The 20,272-nt window shown below is 45.3% G+C and overlaps 1 protein-coding gene across 1 annotated transcript in view; it reads right to left on the reverse strand.

The window, feature by feature from the left end:
* LOC109886614 (neurexophilin-2) overlaps positions 1-20,272 on the reverse strand; it is a 141,148-nt gene that overhangs the window by 327 nt on the left and 120,549 nt on the right. The window lies entirely within an intron of this gene.

Genomic DNA, 20,272 nt, shown 5'->3' on the forward strand with positions numbered 1-20,272 from the left:
AGGACAGAACAGAACATGGTAGTATAGAGAGGGTTCCTGATGGGCAGAACAGAACATGGTAGTGTAGAGAGGGTTCCTGATGGGGCAGATCATGGTAGTGTAGAGAGGGACCTGATGGACAGACAGAACATGGTAGTAGATGAGTGAGAGTAACTGATGGACAGAACAGAAACACTGGTAGTGTAGAGAGGGTTCCTGATGGACAGAACAGAACATGGTAGTGCAGAGAAAATTCCAGATTGACAGATCAGAACATGGTCGTGTAGAGATTGTTTCCGATGGGCAGAACAGAACATGGTAGTGTAGAGAGGGTTCCTGATGGGTGTAGACAGAACAGATCATGGTAGTTGTAGAGAGGGTTCCTGATGGACAGAACAGAACATGGTAGTATAGAGATGGTTCCTGATGGACAGAACAGAATATGGTAGGGTAGAGAGGGTCTTCTGGTGTGGTGTGGAACAGAACATGGTAGTGTAGAGAGGGTTCCTGAAGGACAGAACTGAACATGGTAGTGTAGAGAGGGTTCCTGATGGGCAGAACACAAGAGAAGAAATGGTAGTATAGTAAGATGGTTCCTGATGAACAGAACATGGTAGTGTAGAGAGGGTTCCCTGATGGACAGAACAGAACATGGTAGTATAGAGATGGTTCCTGATGGACAGAACAGAATATGGTAGTGTAGAGAGGGTTCCTGATGGGTAGAACAGAACATGGTAGTGTACAGAGGGTTCCTGAAGGACAGGACAGAATATGGTAGTGTAGAGAGGGTTCCTGATGGGCAGAACAGAACATGGTAGTGTAGAGAGGTGTTCCTGATGGCAGATCATGGTAGTGTAGAGAGTTCCTGATGGACAGAAAGAACATGGTAGTTTAGAGTGTTCCTGATGGGCAGAACATGGTAGTGTAGAGAGGGTTCCTGATGGACAGAACAGAACATTCTCGTTAGAGAAATTCCAGATTGACAGATCAGAACATGGTAGTGTAGAGAGGGTTCCTGAGGGGCAGAACAGAACATGGTAGTGTAGAGAGGGTTCCTGATGGGCAGGACAGAACAGAACATGGTAGTATAGAGAGGGTTCCTGATGGACAGGACAGAATATGGTAGTGTAGAGAGGGTTCCTGATGGGCAGAACAGAACATGGTAGTGTAGAGAGGGTTCTGATGGGCAGATCATGGTTAGTGAGAGAGGGATCCTGATGGACAGAACAGAACATGGTAGTGTAGAGAGTTCCTGATGGACAGAACAGAACATGGTAGTGTAGAGAGGGTTCCTGATGGACAGAACAGAACATGGTAGTGCAGAGAAATTCCAGATTGACAGATCAGAACATGGTCGTGTAGAGATTGTTTCCGATGGGCAGAACAGAACATGGTAGTGTAGAGAGGGTTCCTGATGGGTAGAACAGAACAGATCATGGTAGTGTAGAGAGGGTTCCTGATGGACAGAACAGAACATGGTAGTATAGAGATGGTTCCTGATGGACAGAACAGAATATGGTAGGGTAGAGAGGGTTCCTGATGGGTGGAACAGAACATGGTAGTGTAGAGAGGGTTCCCTGATGGACAGAACAGAACATGGTAGTATAGAGATGGTTCCTGATGGACAGAACAGAATATGGTAGTGTAGAGAGGGTTCCTGATGGGTAGAACAGAACATGGTAGTGTACAGAGGGTTCCTGAAGGACAGGACAGAATATGGTAGTGTAGAGAGGGTTCCTGATGGGCAGAACAGAACATGGTAGTGTAGAGAGGGTTCCTGATGGGCAGATCATGGTAGTGTAGAGAGTTCCTGATGGACAGAACAGAACATGGTAGTTTAGAGTGTTCCTGATGGGCAGAACATGGTAGTGTAGAGAGGGTTCCTGATGGACAGAACAGAACATTCTCGTTTAGAGAAATTCCAGATTGACAGATCAGAACATGGTAGTGTAGAGGGGTCCTGATGGGCAGATCATGGTAGTGTAGAGAGTTCCTGATGGACAGAACAGAAGATGGTAGTGTAGAGAGGGTTCCTGATGGGCGGAACATGGTAGTGTAGAGAGGGTTCCTGATGGGCAGATCATGGTAGTGTAGAGAGTTCCTGATGGACAGAACAGAACATGGTAGTTTAGAGTGTTCCTGATGGGCAGAACATGGTAGTGTAGAGAGGGTTCCTGATGGACAGAACAGAACATGTTCGTTTAGAGAAATTCCAGATTGACAGATCAGAACATGGTAGTGTAGAGAGTTCCTGATGGACAGAACAGAACATGGTAGTGTAGAGAGGGTTCCCTGATGGACAGAACAGAACATGGTAGTATAGAGAGGGTCCTGATGGACAGAACAGAATATGGTAGTGTAGAGAGGGTTCCTGATGGGCAGAACAGAACATGGTAGTGTAGAGAGGGTTCCTGATGGACAGAACAGAACATTGTAGTGTGTAGAGAGGGTTCCTGATAGGCAGAACATGGTAGTGTAGAGAGGGTTCCTGTTGGACAGAACAGAACATGGTAGTGTAGAGAGGGTTGCCGTTGGACAGAACAGAACATGGTAGTGTAGAGAGGGTTCCTGATGGGCAGAACAGAACAGATCATGGTGGTGTAGAGAGGGTTCCTGATGGACAGAACTGAACATGGTAGTGTAGAGAGGGTTCCTGATGTACAGAACAGAACATGGTCATGTAGAGAGGGTTCCTGATGGACAGAAACAGAACATGGTAGTGTAGAGAGGGTTGCCGTTGGACAGAACAGATCATGGTGGTGTAGAGAGGGTTCCTGATGGACAGACCTGAACATGGTAGTGTAGAGAGGGTTCCTGATTTGCAGTACAGGACAGAACATGGTAGTGTAGGGAGGGTTCCTGATGGACAGAACAGAACATGTTAGTTTAGAGAGGGTTCCAGATTGACAGAACAGAACAGAACATGGTAGTGTAGAGAGTTCCTGATGAACAGAACATGGTAGTTTAGAGTGTTCCTGATGGGCAGAACATGGTAGCGTAGAGAGGGTTTGTGATGGACAGAACAGAACATGGATGTGTAGAGAGGGTTCCTGATGGACAGAACAGAACATGGTAGTGTAGAGAGGGTTGCTGATGGACAGAACAGAAGAGAACATGGTAGTGTAGAGAGGGTTCCTGATTGACAGAACAGAACAGAACATGGTAGTGTAGAGATGGTTCCTGATGGACAGAACAGAACAGAATATGGTAGTGTAGAGAGGGTTCCTGATGGACAGAACAGAACATGGTAGTGTAGAGAGGGTTCCTGATGGACAGAACAGAAGATGGTAGTGTAGAGAGGGTTCCTGGTGGACAGAACAGAACAGAACAGAACATGTTAGTTTAGAGAGGGTTCCAGATTGACAGAACAGAACAGAACATGGTAGTGTAGAGAGTTCCTGATGGACAGAACAGAACATGGTAGTTTAGAGTGTTGCTGATGGGCAGAACATGTAGCGTAGAGAGGGTTCGTGATGGTCAGCACAGAACATGGATGTGTAGAGAGGGTTCCTGATGGACAGAACTGAACATGGTAGTGTAGAGAGGGTTGCTGATGGACAGAACACAACAGAACATGGTCGTGTGGTGAGGGTTCCTGATGGGCAGAACAGAACATGGTAGTGTAGAGAGGGTTCCTGATGGACAGAACAGAGACAGAATGGAGACTATCACCTCTCTTCTGGACACATATCTATAGCTAATCAAATAAATAATAGAAATGTATTCTTTAAAACGTTTATAACATTAATACAAATGTTCATAGTTTATAGTAAGCCGAACCAATTCCATCGCACTCTGTCCCAAGTTCAATTCATGTTTAATGTCATAAAAACCTAAATAGATTTTACAAACAATTTTACATTTAATTTTAATAAATAAATTCCTATTAAAGTTTTAAATTAACATTTAAGTTACACAATGCACATAACATATCTTACAGAACAATAACTAGAAACAAGATTAAGCAAATAAACAATATGTCTAATCATTTCATCTCTGCAATAAATATCAATGTTGCTACATTTAATAGATGTTGCTGGCAAACACCAAAGCTAAGGAACAATTAATATCTATATTGATACATTTATGGAAAATAGAAAGCAATTGACATTTTTTTAAGCCAATGTAAACTCGTATAGTTTTATCTTTGCTGAAACATCACATATTGAACAATTCACATGGATTAGAACTAAAACATTAACATAGATTAAATTAGATTCAGTTCGCTTATTATAATACAGTTCATTTGTATATTATTAGAGTTTAATTTACAGTTTTAAGACATCAGAAACATAACTTTTTCTTTCCAACTTAATCAACATGTCTTTGACTCCAGTGATTGACATGCATTACATGAGGTGAGAGGCTGTAGCAACCTCTGAATATGTATGAGCTAACATGACACGAGACATTTCAAATATTTGGAACCTGAGAATCCAAATGATCTGTCCCAATGTTTGTCCCCATGTGACGTTTCATGGATAACGACCTAATACGGTGCAGGCAATCCATTTGGCTGCTGGTGAGCAAAGAAGACCCACAGCTCTGCTAAAGCCATTGGACAACTGTGTGCAGTTTTTTATTAGAACTTTATTTAACTAGGGCAAGTCAGTTAAGAACGCCTTCTATTTACAGTGACGGCCTAGGAACAGTGGGTTAACTGCCTTGTTCAGGAGCAGAACGACAGATTTTGTACCTTGTCAGCTCAGGGATTCAACATGCAACCTTTCGGTTACCAGCCCAACGCTCTAAACCACTAGGCTTACCTGCCCCCCCAACACTCTAACCACTAGGCTACCTGCCTCCCCAACGATCTAACCACTAGGCTACCTGCCGCCCCTACAACTCTAACCCACTAGGCTACCTGCCGCCCCTACACTCTAACCACTAGGCTACCTGCCTCCCCAACACGCTAACCACTAGGCTACCTACCGCCACCCAACACTCTAACCACTAGGCTGCCTGCCTCCCCAACGATCTAACCACTAGGCTACCTGCCTCCCCAACAATCTAACCACTAGGCTACCTGCCTCCCCAAACACTCTAACCACTAGGCTGCCTGCCTCCCCAACGATCTAACCACTAGGCTACCTGCCGCCTCTACACTCTAACCACTAGGCTGCCTGCCTCCCCAACGATCTAACCCACTAGGCTACCTGCCGCCTCTACACTCTACCCACTAGGCTACCTGCCTCGCCAACACTCTAACCACTAGGCTACCTGCCTCCCACCGATCTAACCACTAGGCTACCTGCCGCCCCTACACTCTAACCACTAGGCTACCTGCCGCCCCTACACTCTAACCACTAGGCTACCTGCCTCCCCAACACTCTAACCACTAGGCTACCTACCGCCCCAACACTCTAACCACTAGGCTACCTACCACCCCAACACTGTAACCACTAGGCTATCTGCCACCCCAACAATCTAACCACTAGGTTTACCTGCCTCCCCAACGCTCTAACCACTAGGTTTCCTGCCACCCCAACGCTCTAACCACTAGGCTACCTGCTACACCCAACGCTCTAACCATTAGGCTACCTGCCTCCCCAACGCTCTAACCACTAGGCTATCTGCCACCCCAACGATCTAACCACTAGGTTATCTGTCACCCCCAACGCTCTAACCACTAGGCTACCTGCCCTCCCCAACGCTCTAACCACTAGGCTACCTGCCGCCCCAATGCTCTAACCACTAAGCTACCTGCCTCCCCAACGCCCTAACCACTAGGCTACCTGCCTCCCCAACGCTCTAACCACTAGGCTACCTTTCTCTCCAACACTCTAACCATCAGGCTACCTGCCACCCCAACGTTCTAACCACTAGTCTACCTGCCGCCCCTACACTCTAACCACTAGGCTACCTGCCTCCCCAATACTCTAACCACTAGGCTACCTGTCTCCCCAACGCTCTAACCACTAGTCTACCTACCACCCCAACACTGTAACCACTAGGCTATCTGCCACCCCAACGCTCTAAACACTAGGCTACCTGCCTCCCCAACGCTCCAACCACTAGGCTACCTGCCGCTCTAACCACTATGTTACCTGCCGCTCTAACCACTATGTTACCTGCCGCCCCAACGCTCTAGGTTACCTGCCTCCCCAACGCTCTAACCACTAGGCTACCTGTCTCCCCAACGCTCTAACCACTAGGCTACCTACCACCCCAACACTGTAACCACTAGGCTATCTGCCACCCCAACGCTCTAAACACTAGGCTACCTGCCTCCCCAACGCTCCAACCACTAGGCTACCTGCCGCTCTAACCACTATGTTACCTGCCGCCCCAACGCTCTAGGTTACCTGCCTCCCCAACGCTCTAACCACTAGGCTACCTGCCTCCCCAACACTCTAACCACTAGGCTACCTGCCTCCCCAATGCTCTAACCACTAGGCTACCTGACTCTCCAACGCTCTAACCACTAGGCTACCTGCCTCCCCAACGCTCTAACCACTAGGTCACCTGCCACCCCAACGCTCTAACCACTAGGCTACCTGCCTCCCAACGCTCTAACCACTAGGCTACCTGCCGCTCTAACCACTAGGTTACATGCCGCCCCAACACTCTAGGTTACCTGCCTCCCCAACACTGTAACCACTAGGCTATCTGCCACACCAACGATCTAACCACTAGGTTACCTGCCTCCCCAACGCTCTAACCACGAGGTTACCTGCCACCCCAATGCTCTAATCACTAGGCTACCTGCCTCCCCAACGATCTAACCACTAGGCTACCTGCCTCCCCAACGCTCTAACCACTAGGCTACCTGCCCGCATCAACGCTCTAACCACGAGGCTACCTGCCGCCCCAACGCTCTGGACATTCATGCCCGGATCTCACAGCTAGCTAGCTGCTATCCGTGTGACTATCGGCCTTCGTCGATTCCGGAGCAAACATCAATTGTTCCGGAGCTAGCAAGCTCCGTCAATCACTCCTGAGTTCCATCAATCGCACCTGGGCTGCAGTCGCCTATCCGGACCCGTTTTGCTGCCTTCGCGGAGCCCCACCGGGCCTTCACAACTGGACTGCCGACGTTATCTACCCGAAGGAGTTATTCGGCTGGCTCCTCCGTCGCGACGTTACCTGAACGCCCATCTGCGGCCTGCTAACCGTTAGCTGTCTTACCGGCTGCTATCTGAATAGACAATCGGACATTTTTTTTTTTTTTTTTTTTTTTTAAATTATTTTTATTATTATTATTATGTTTTCTTCTTGGGCCTCTATAACTATATCTATTGTTTTTATTTTTGTTGTTGTTGTGTGATTTGGATTGATCCCCTCTACCACACGGAACCCCACTAATCTACTGACGGAGCGCAGGAGGTGGCTAACAACAGACCTCCATCCTATGCTAGCTTGCTACCGATGCCCTGGCTAGCTGTCTAAATCACCAACCAACCTCTCCACTCACCGGACCCTTTTGATCACTCGACTAAGCATGCCTCTCCTTAATGTCAATATGTCTTGTCCATTTCTGTTCTGGTTAGTGTTTATTGGCTTATTTCACTGTAGAGCCTCTAGTCCTGCTCACTATACCTTATCCAACCTATTAGTTCCACCACCCACACATGCAATGACATCTCCTGGTTTCAACGATGTTTCTAGACACAATATCTCTCTCTTCATCACTCAATACCTAGGTTTACCTCCACTGTATTCACATCCTACCATACATTTGTCTGTACATTATACCTTGATGCTATTTTATCGCCCCCAGAAACCTCCTTTTACTCTATGTTCCAGACGTTCTAGACGACCAATTCTCATAGCTTTTAGCCGTACCCTTATTCTACTCCTCCTATGTTCCTCTGGCGATGTAGAGGTGAATCCAGGCCCTGCAGTGCCTAGCTCCACTCCTATTCCCCAGGCGCTCTCTTTTGACGACTTCTGTAACCGTAATAGCCTTGGTTTCATGCATGTTAACATTAGAAGCCTCCTCCCTAAGTTTGTTCTATTCACTGCTTTAGCACACTCTGCCAACCCGGATGTTCTAGCTGTGTCTGAATCCTGGCTTAGGAAGACCACCAAAAACTCAGACATTTTAATTCCAAACTACAACATTTTCAGACAAGATAGAACTGCCAAAGGGGGCGGTGTTGCAATCTACTGCAAAGATAGCCTGCAGAGTTCTGTCCTACTATCCAGGTCTGTACCCAAACAATTTGAACTTCTACTTTTAAAAATCCACCTCTCTAAAAACAAGTCTCTCACCGTTGCCGCCTGCTATAGACCACCCTCTGCCCCCAGCTGTGCTCTGGACACCATATGTGAACTGATTGCCCCCCATCTATCTTCAGAGTTCGTGCTGCTAGGCAACCTAAACTGGAACATGCTTAACACCCCAGCCATCCTACAATCTAAACTTGATGCCCTCAATCTCACACAAATAATCAATGAACCTACCAGGTACCTCCCCAAAACCTTAAACACGGGCACCCTCATAGATATCATCCTAACCAACTTCCCCTCTAAATACACGTCTGCTGTCTTCAACCAAGATCTCAGCGATCACTGCCTCATTGCCTGCATCCGTAATGGGTCAGCGGTCAAACGACCTCCACTCATCACTGTAAAACGCTCCCTGAAACACTTCAGCGAGCAGGCCTTTCTAATCGACCTGGCCGGGGTATCCTGGAAGGATATTGATCTCATCCCGTCAGTAGAGGATGCCTGGATATTTTTTTAAAAATGCCTTCCTAACCATCTTAAATAAACATGCCCCATTTAAGAAATTTAGAACCAGGAACAGATATAGCCCTTGGTTCTCCCCAGACCTGACTGCCCTTAACCAACACAAAAACATCCTATGGCGTTCTGCATTAGCATCGAACAGCCCCCCGTGATATGCAGCTGTTCAGGGAAGCTAGAAATCATTATACACAGGCAGTTAGAAAAGCCAAGGCTAGCTTTTTCAAGCAGAAATTTGCTTCCTGCAACACTAACTCAAAAAAGTTCTGGGACACTGTAAAGTCCATGGAGAATAAGAACACCTCCTCCCAGCTGCCCACTGCACTGAAGATAGGAAACACTGTCACCACTGATAAATCCACCATAATTGAGAATTTCAATAAGCATTTTTCTACGGCTGGCCATGCTTTCCACCTGGCTACTCCTACCCCGGACAACAGCACTGCACCCCCAACAGCAACTCGCCCAAGCCTTCCCCATTTCTCCTTCTCCCAAATCCATTCAGCTGATGTTCTGAAAGAGCTGCAAAATCTGGACCCCTACAAATCAGCCGGGCGAGACAATCTGGACCCTTTCTTTCTAAAATGATCTGCCGAAATTGTTGCCACCCCTATTACTAGCCTGTTCAACCTCTCCTTCGTGTCGTCTGAGATTCCCCAAGATTGGAAAGCAGCTGCGGTCATCCCCCTCTTCAAAGGGGGGGACACTCTTGACCCAAACTGCTACAGACCTATATCTATCCTACCGTGCCTTTCTAAGGTCTTCGAAAGCCAAGTCAACAAACAGATTACCGACCATTTCGAATCTCACCATACCTTCTCTGCTATGCAATCCGGTTTCAGAGCTGGTCATGGGTGCACCTCAGCCACGCTCAAGGTCCTAAACGATATCTTAACCGCCATCGATAAGAAACATTACTGTGCAGCCGTATTCATTGATCTGGCCAAGGCTTTCGACTCTGTCAATCACCATATCCTCATCGGCAGACTCGACAGCCTTGGTTTCTCAAATGATTGCCTCGCCTGGTTCACCAACTACTTCTCTGATAGAGTTCAGTGTGTCAAATCGGAGGGTCTGCTGTCCGGACCTCTGGCAGTCTCTATGGGGGTGCCACAGGGTTCAATTCTTGGACCGACTCTCTTCTCTGTATACATCAATGAGGTCGCTCTTGCTGCTGGTGAGTCCCTGATCCACCTCTACGCAGACGACACCATTCTGTATACTTCCGGCCCTTCTTTGGACACTGTGTTAACAACCCTCCAGGCAAGCTTCAATGCCATACAACTCTCCTTCCCTGGCCTCCAATTGCTCTTAAATACAAGTAAAACTAAATGCATGCTCTTCAACCGATCGCTACCTGCACCTACCCGCCTGTCCAACATCACTACTCTGGACGGCTCTGACTTAGAATACGTGGACAACTACAAATACTTAGGTGTCTGGTTAGACTGTAAACTCTCCTTCCAGACCCATATCAAACATCTCCAATCCAAAGTTAAATCTAGAATTGGCTTCCTATTTCGCAACAAAGCATCCTTCACTCATGCTGCCAAACATACCCTTGTAAAACTGACCATCCTACCAATCCTCGACTTTGGCGATGTCATTTACAAAATAGCCTGCAATACCCTACTCAACAAATTGGATGCAGTCTATCACAGTGCAATCCGTTTTATCACCAAAGCCCCATATACTACCCACCATTGCGACCTGTACGCTCTCGTTGGCTGGCCCTCGCTTCATACTCGTCGCCAAACCCACTGGCTCCATGTCATCTACAAGACCCTGCTAGGTAAAGTCCCCCCTTATCTCAGCTCGCTGGTCACCATAGCATCTCCCACCTGTAGCACACGCTCCAGCAGGTATATCTCTCTAGTCACCCCCAAAACCAATTCTTTCTTTGGCCGCCTCTCCTTCCAGTTCTCTGCTGCCAATGACTGGAACGAACTACAAAAATCTCTGAAACTGGAAACACTTATCTCCCTCACTAGCTTTAAGCACCAACTGTCAGAGCAGCTCACAGATTACTGCACCTGTACATAGCCCACCTATAATTTAGCCCAAACAACTACCTCTTTCCCAACTGTATTTAATTTTAATTAATTTATTTATTTTGCTCCTTTGCACCCCATTATTTTTTATTTCTACTTTGCACATTCTTCCATTGCAAAACTACCATTCCAGTATTTGACTTGCTATATTGTATTTACTTTGCCATCATGGCCTTTTTTGCCTTTACCTCCCTTCTCACCTCATTTGCTCACATTGTATATAGACTTGTTTATACTGCATTATTGACTGTATGTTTGTTTTTACTCCATGTGTAACTCTGTGTCGTTTTATCTGTCGAACTGCTTTGCTTTATCTTGGCCAGGTCGCAATTGTAAATGAGAACTTGTTCTCAACTTGTCTACCTGGTTAAATAAAGGTAAAATTAAAATAAATAAATAAAACCACTAGGCTACCTACCTCCCAAACACTCTAACCACTAGGCTACCTGCCTCCCCAACGTTCTAACCACTAGGCTACCTGCCACGACATCGCTCTAACCACGAGGTTACCTGCCGCTCTAACCACTAGGTTACCTGCCGCTCTAACCACTAGGCTACCTGCCGCCCCAACGCTCTAGGTTACCTGCCTCCCCAACACTGTAACCACTAAGCTATCTGCCACACCAACGATCTAACCACTAAGTTACCTGTCACCACAACGCTCTAACCACTAGGCTTACCTGCCTCCCCAACGCTCTAAACACTAGGCTACCTGCCGCCCCAATGCTCTAACCACTAAGCTACCTGCCTCCCCAACGCCCTAACCACTAGGCTACCTGCCTCCCCAACGCTCTAACCACTAGGCTACCTTTCTCTCCAACACTCTAACGATCAGGCTACCTGCCACCCCAACGTTCTAACCACTAGGCTACCTGCCACCCTATCGCTCTAACCACTAGGCTACCTTCCGCTCTAACCACTAACCTACCTGCCGCCCTATCGCTCTAACCACGAGGTTACCTGCCGCTCTAACCACCAGGCTACCTGCAGCTCTAACCACTAGGATACCTGCCGCCCTATCGCTCTAACCACTAGGCTACCTGCCACCCTATCGCTCTAACCACTAGGTTACCTGCCACCCCAACGTTCTAACCACTAGGCTACCTGCCACCCTATCGTTCTAACCATTAGGTTACCTGCCTCTCTAACCACTAGGCTACCTGCCACTCTAACCACTAGCCTACCTGCCGCCCCAAAGCTCTAATCACTAGCCTACCTGCCGCCCCAACGCTCTAGGTACCTGCCACCCCAACGCTGTAACCACTAGGTTACCTGCCTCCCCAACGCTCTAACCACAAGGCTACCTGCCGCCCCAACGCTCTAACCACTAGGCTACCTGCCACCCCAACAATCTAGGTTACCTGCCACCCCAACGCTGTAACTACTAGGCTACCTGCCTCCCCAACATTCTATCCACTAGGCTACCTGCCTCCCAACATTCTAACCACTAGGCTACCTGCCGCCCCAAAGCTCAAACTACTAGGCTACCTGCTGCTCTAACCACTAGGTTACCTGTCGCTCTAACCACTAGGTTACCTGCCGCCTCAACAATCTAACCACTAGGCTACCTGCCGCTCTAACCACTAGATTAACTGCCTCCCCAACGCTCTAACAACTAGCCTACCTGCCGCCCCAATGCTCTAGGTTACCTGCCACCCCAACGCTGTAACCACTAGGTTACCTGCCTCCCCAACGCTCTAACCACTAGGCTACCTGCCGCCCCTACGCTCTAACCACTAGGCTACCTGCCGCCTCTACACTCTAACCACTAGGCTACCTGCCGCCCCAACGCATAGTCAACCCTAACCCTAACCCTAACTACCCGTCTGATTATTTAGCTCTATAAGAGTTATACAGTAAGTTTATCATCATTAATCAGTTGATAGTTTCAGATACCAGATTTTAGGTAGCCCATCCAGGTAGCCCAGGACTTCTGTCATCACCACTATAGATGGCAAGCAAATCAATTTCAAGTTTAACCCCAGAAAGTTAGCTTGTTAACCAGCCATTTTGACCCGATCTGTTATTAGCTGGCTAGCCAATTTGACGTTATCCATCTGCAGCAATCGTGACTAAACACTCTTAAAAAACAATGTTGAAAAGTGGATAACGTTAGCTAACTTTGCTAGGTAGGCCTACGTTGGTCTGAGAAAGAAGTACATTAGGTCTATTTACCTCTGTTTAGCCTGTAACAAGTTTATGCCGGTAGCTTGTAAATATTATCAGCTAACAGTACATTGGTAAAATGAAATGAACCTTAACCACTCATTCTTGTCAGCTATAGTTCACTTTTATTTTATAACACTCACATATCCAATCAATGGTGGCCAATGTTAAGAGATATCGTCAGGCTACCCTCACGTATCTGAAATGACCATGAACAGCATGCAGTTACTGCTGTATAACTGATACAGCAGAATGCGGAATTATCTGACATTTGTAGTTCTATGCTCTTCCAGAGGTGATGATACCGAACGCTCTGCACCGTACCGTATTGTGACGCTTTATTGACAACCTATTCTAACCATTCTAGCCAGTCTAAGGGTCGTTCCATTAAATGAGTGCCATTTGATTATTTTAAGTAGAAATTGTGTGCAAATATTGAATTTTAAAAGCCTGTTATATTAAGTGAAGTGCCCTTTAATAAAATACACAGATGTCAATTCAATGTCTATTCCACATTGGTTGAACGTAATTTCACTGAAATTATGTTGAAAGTGAGTTGATTCAACCAGTGGGAAATTCAATAAATCTGCTTTTTTATATGAATAAAGACTTGCTAAAGTGCCAAAATGCATTTTGACATGTCCCTCTGTACGCCTTTTGTGACTACTCTGAAGATTTGAACCCACTATCCCCAAAATGTCTCTAAATGTTCAGCATCATTGTAAAGCCCTAGTTATGTTATGTTACTTTGACAGTCATTTATGCCTATTTACTATTTATTTAATGTGATTAGTGATTCATTTCAATGTTTAAAAAGAAAGTAATTTTAAGGTCAACCCTGTTACTTGGACTGAACTCTCGTTTTATTCCTTAAGAGTCTGTTGACACATCCGTGTGTCAATCTAAGTAACGTAATAACACAGCCAGCAGCATACCACCCTGCATACCACTGTTGGCTTGCTTCTGAAGATAAGCAGGGTTGGTCCTGATGAGTCCCTGGATGGGAGACCAAATTCTGCTGGAAGTGGTGTTGGAGGGCCAGAAGGAGGCACTCTTTCTTCAGGCCTTAAAAAATATCCCAATTCCACAGGGTAGTGATTGAGGACACTGCCCTGTGTAGGGTGCTGTCTTTCGGGTGGGACGTTAAACGGGTGTCCTGACTCTCTGAGGTCATTTATGATCCCATGGCACTGATTGTAGGGGTGTTAACCCTGGTGTCCTGGCTAAATTCCCAATCTGGCCCTCAAACCATCACGGTCACCTAATAATCCCCAGTTTACAATTGGCTCATTCATCCCCCTCCTCTCCCCTGTAACTATTCCCCAGGTCATTGCTGCAAATGAGAATGTGTTCTCAGTCAACATACCTGGTAAAATAACAGATAAATAAAATCCGTCAGTTTAAACTAGAGACATCAGGTTGTTGTCATCCGCCTATGTTGACCTCTTCCATCTGCGGTGGAAGGTGGCTGAGCTACAGCTGTGTAGCTCACACCATGAGCCACCCTGAAGCATCTGAACGGTTTGGCCTACAAAACTTTTGTGACTCCTCTATGGAAAGGGGAGACCCTGAAGGTTATGACTCCTCTATGGAAAGGGGAGACCCTGAAGGTTATGACTCCTATGGAAAGGGGAGACCCTGAAGGTTATGACTCCTCTATGGAAAGGGGAGACCCTGAAGGTTATGACTCCTCTATGGAAAGGGGAGACCCTGAAGGTTATGACTCCTCTATGGAAAGGGGAGACCCTGAAAGTTATGACTCCTCTATGGAAAGGGGAGACCCTGAAGGTAACCAATGGAAGTGTGGAGATACTTTTGTTGGCACAAAACTAAGGGGTTAAATATGTCCTGAGCTTTCTTATATCTCCTAGACATAGGACAGACACTTCAAAACCTTATTCCTTCAGTTTTATTTTTGGACTGTCTTTTTTTCCATTTATGAATGCGTAATTCAGTACATTTCTATGGGCTATAGTAGTAAATATTTCATTTTGATACCTAAAGGGGTCCTAAAATTCAAAATGAAATAGCTAAATGATGCATTGTATGACCATCCTAAAACAATTCCATATGTTAGCTTAGTATTTCTTTCTTTAACCTATTGAGATGGAAAACGTGTTTTTTTTATTAACAGAATGTTAATGAATGACAAGAGTGTTAAAATTAGTTGAAACAAAATGTATCTTTTTACACTTTTCAAAAGGAACCCAATTGGTGGAACGACCCCTAAACATTCTAACCATTCTAAACATTCTAACCATTCTAAACATTCTAACCATTCTAAACATTCTAACCATTCTAAACATTCTAAATGTCTATTTAAAAACCAAAACACTTTGGAGAGGTCTGAATTGTCAGCCAAATATTGAGGAGAGTTGGTGCTTTTGTTTTTGTCAGATGGGTTAAGAGATTATTGATTATTTTCAGTGCGTTCTGAGTTTGGAGAATTACCTGTCAAGTGCATGTGTATACTTAAGAGCAGCAGTTTAACATCAGGATGACCCCACACAACTCCTGTAATATCTCACAATATCTCCAGTTTATCTCTGCTCCATGATCACAGGCATGTTATCATTCCAGAAGAGGATCATTTTAACTTTGAGCATTTTAGTTTTCTCTGTCACATAGAGTAAATGACAATTCCCCTCTCTAATTAATGTTAATGGAAGCCATGAAGAGTCAGGCTGAGTGTCAGGAAGAGCCAGGAGGTGTCCGGACTGTGACAAAGTGATGTTAACAGCCTGCCAGCTTCACTAAACACTCCTGTTGTTATATATCTGTCCTGTATCTTCTATTGTTATCAGACACCTCTCCTATAACTCCTGTTGTTATATACACTATCGTTCAAAAGTTTGGGGTCACTTAGAAATGTCCTTGTTTTTGAATGTGTTCCAATGGCACGTTGTGTTAACTAATCCAAGTTTATAATTTTAAAAGGCTAATTGATCATTTTGCAATTATGTTAGCACAGCTGAAAAGTGTTGTGCTGATTAAAGAAGCAATAAAACTGGCCTTCTTTAGACTAGTTGAGTATCTGGAGCATCCGCATTTGTGGGTTCGATTATAGGCTCAAAATGGCTTGAAACAAAGAACTTTCTTCTGAAACTCATCAGTCTACTCTTGTTCTGAGAAATTAAGGCTATTCCATGTGAGAAATTGCCAAGAAACTGAAGATCTTGTACAACGCTGTGTGCTACTCCCTTCACAGACCAGCGCAAACTGGCTCTAACCAGAATAGAAAGAGGAGTGGGAGGCCCCGATGCACAACTGAGCAAGAAGACAAGTACATTAGAGTGTCTAGTTTTAGAAACAGACACCTCACAAGTCCTCAACTGGCATCTTCATCAAATGGTGCCCGCAAAACACCAGTCTCAATGTCAACAGTGAAGAGACGACTCCGGGATGCTGGCCAAATGGATTATCTACAGTGAGCTCCAAAAGTATTGGGACAGTGACACGTTTCGTTGTTTTGTCTCTGTACTCCAGCACTTTGGATTTAAAATAATGCAATGACTATGAAGTTAAAGTGCAGACTGTAGAAATTAATGGTAAATAATGTATTGTGTTATTTTGGAGTCACTTTAATTGTAAAGAAGAATAGAATATGTTTCTAAACATCTACATTAATGTGGATGATACCATGATTACGAATAATCCTGATAGAATCGTGATTAATGAGGAGTAAGAAAGTTACAGAAGTACAAATATCATACCCCCAAGACATGCTAACTTCTCACCATTACAATAACAGGAGATTAGCATTTTTTGTGGGTATTCTATTTATGCCTCTAACTTTCTCACTCATCACTGTCAAGTGTTTGTCAAGTAAACTGGTCATCTCTGTATACCTGTCGCAAGACCCACTGGTTGATGCTTATTTATAAAACCCTCTTAGGCCTCACTCCCCCATATGTGAGATATCTACTGCAGCCCTCATCCTCCACATTCAACACCCGTTCTGCCAGTCACATTCTGTTAAAGGTTCCCAAAGCACACACATCCCTGGGTCGCTCCTCTTTTCAGTTCGCTGCAGCTAGCGACTTGAACGAGTTGCGACAAATACTCAAACTGGACAGTTTTATCTCAATTTCTTCACTCAAAGACTCAATCATGGACACTCTTACTGACAGTTGTGGCTGCTTCGCGCGATGTATTGTTGTCTCTACCTTCTTGCCCTTTGTGCTGTTGTATGTGTCAAATAATGCTTGTACCATGTTTTGTGCTGCTACCATGTTGTGCTGCAGCCATGTTGTGTTGCTACCATGTTGTTGTCATGCTGTTCTGCTACCATGTTGTTGTCATGTTGTGCTGCTACCATGCTGTGCTGCTACCATGTTGTGCTGCTACCATGCTGTGTTGACATGTGTTGCTGCCTTGCTATGTGATTGTCTTGGGTTTCTCTTTATGAAGTGTTGTGTTGTCTCTCTAGTCGTGATGTGTGTTTTATCCTGTATTTTATTTATGTTTAATCCCAGCCATCACCAGCCTTTTGCCCTTTAGTAGTCCGTCATTGTAAATAAGAATTTGTTCTAAAAATAGATACAAATAAATAAACAAAGTGTTTAGAAACATATTCTATTCTTATTTAAAATAAAATGGTCTTTAAAACTTCGTTATTTACCGTTCATTTCTATTGGCCACAATATAATATGAAACACAACCAAAGCAAACAGCAAATGTGTAGTCACAAGCTTGATGTACCAAATACTTAACATTTTACTACTTTTATACATAAAGTGAATTTGTCCCAATACTTTTGGTCACCTAAATTGGGGGGTGGGACTATGTACAAAAAGTGCTGTAATTTCTAAAAGATTCAACCAATATGGATGACAATAAACTCAAATTAAAGCTGATAGTCTGTAGTGTAACATCATAGTCATTGTATCATTTCAAATCCAAAGTCCTGGAGCACAGAGCCAAAACATCATCATTGTCCCAACACTTTTGGAGCTCACTGTATCTGTCCTGTACCTTCTGTTGTTATCATCCACCTGTCCAGGATTGTTACAATGGTATAATTTACCCAAACAGTCAGCATGTTGTATTAAAGTAAGAAATAGGAGAAAAAAAAAGCAAATGTTTGTTTGGACTTGAAATTCTCCTAAGATAATCAAAAAACTGTTTTTTTTTTAAATGCCTTCGAGATTATAGAATATTTAGATATTTAACAAGGCTAGGAAGTGATTTGATGTTAGCATTGTTGTATAGGTCTGCAGGGTGTCATGTGGTAGTGAGAGCCTCTGGTCTACCCTAATACTCCACATCTGGAATGTTCTAATTGGCTGGGATTTACTGAGAACACATGGAGGTGATGAGGAGGAGGAACAGAGGGGTCGTCATGTGGTCAACCAGGTTTGGTCATCATAACAGAACCTGGGTTGGTCATCATAACAGAACCAGGGTTGGTCATCATAACAGGACCTGGGTTGGTCATAACAGAACCAAGGTTGGTCATCATAACAGAACCAGGGTTGGTCACCATAACAGAACCAGGTTTGGTCATCATAACAGAACCTGGGTTGGTCATCATAACATAAACTGGGTTGGTCATCATTACAGAAACTGTGTTGGTCATCATAACAGAACCTGGGTTGGTCATCATAACAGAACCAGGGTTGGTCATCATAACATAACCTGGGTTGGTCATAACAGAACCAGGGTTGGCCATCATAACAAAACCAGTGTTGGTCACCATAACAGAACCAGGGTTGGTTATCATAACAGAACCAGGTTTGGTCATCATAACAGAACCTGGGTTGGTCATCATAACAGAACCAGGTTTGGTCATCATAACAGAACCTGGGTTGGTCATCATAACATAAACTGGGTTGGTCATCATTACAGAAACTGTGTTGGTCATCATAACAGAACCTGGGTTGGTCATCATAACAGAACCAGGGTTGGCCATCATAACAAAACCAGGGTTGGTCACCATAACAGAACCAGGATTGGTCATCATAACAGAACCAGGTTTGGTCATCATAACAGAACCTGGGTTGGTCATCATAACAGAAACTGGGTTGGTCATCATAACAGAACCAGGGTTGGTCATCATAACATAATGGTTTAACCAGGGTCGGTCATCATAACATAACCTGGGTTGGTCATCATAACAGAATGGTAAACCAGGGTTGGTCATCATAACAGAACGGTCAACCAGGGATGATCATCACAACAGAACCCGGGTTGGTCATCATAACAGAACGGTTTAACCAGTGTTGATCATCATAACAGAACCAGTGTTGGTCATCATAACAGAACCAGGGTTGGTCATCATAACAGAACGGTTTAACCAGTGTTTATCATCATAACAGAACCAGGGTTGGTCATCATAACAGAACGGTTTAACCAGGGTTGGTCATCATAACAGAACGGTTTAACCAGTGTTGGTCATCATAACAGAACGGTTTAACCAGTGTTTATCATCATAACAGAACCAGGGTTGGTCATCATAACAGAACGGTCAACCAGGGTTGAAAAAGGGTTTTAAAAAAGGAAGGGGATACCTGGTCAGTTGTTCAACTGAAATGTGTCTTCCACATTTAAACCCTCTGAGTGGTGCGGGGGGCTGCCTTACAATCAACATCCACGTCAACGGCGCCCGGGGAACAGTGGGTTAACTGCCTTGGTCAGGGCAACTGCCTTGCTCAGGCGAACAGTGCATTAACTGCCTTGTTTAGGGGAACAGTGGGTCAACTGCCTTGCTCAGGGGAACAGTGGGTTAACTACCTTGTTCAGGGGAACAGTGGGTTAACTGCCTTGCTCAGGCGAACAGTGCGTTAACTGCCTTGTTTAGGGGAACAGTGGGTCAACTGCCTTGCTCAGGGGAACAGTGGGTTAACTGCCTTGATCAGGGGAACAGTGGGTTAACTGCCACGCTCAGGGGAACAGTGGGTTAACTGCCTTGTTCAGGGGAACAGTGGGTTAACTGCCTTGCTCAGGGGAACAGTGGGTTAACTGCCACGCTCAGGGGAACAGTGGGTTAACTGCCTTGCTCAGGGGAACAGTGGGTTAACTGCCTTGTTCAGGGGAACAGTGGGTTAACTGCCACGCTCAGGGGAACAGTGGGTTAACTGCCTTGTTCAGGGGAACAGTGGGTTAACTGCCTTGCTCAGGGGAACAGTGGGTTAACTGCCACGCTCAGGGGAACAGTGGGTTAACTGCCTTGCTCAGGGGAACAGTGGGTTAACTGCCTTGCTCAGGGGAACAGTGCATTAACTGCCTTGTTTAGGGGAACAGTGGGTCAACTGCCTTGCTCAGGGGAACAGTGGGTTAACTGCCTTGCTCAGGCGAACAGTGCATTAACTGCCTTGTTTAGGGGAACAGTGGGTCAACTGCCTTGCTCAGGGGAACAGTGGGTTAACTGCATTGTTCAGGGGAAC

The sequence above is a fragment of the Oncorhynchus kisutch genome, linkage group LG2 (assembly GCF_002021735.2).
Source record: "Oncorhynchus kisutch isolate 150728-3 linkage group LG2, Okis_V2, whole genome shotgun sequence".
NCBI classification, from domain to species: Eukaryota; Metazoa; Chordata; class Actinopteri; order Salmoniformes; family Salmonidae; genus Oncorhynchus; species Oncorhynchus kisutch.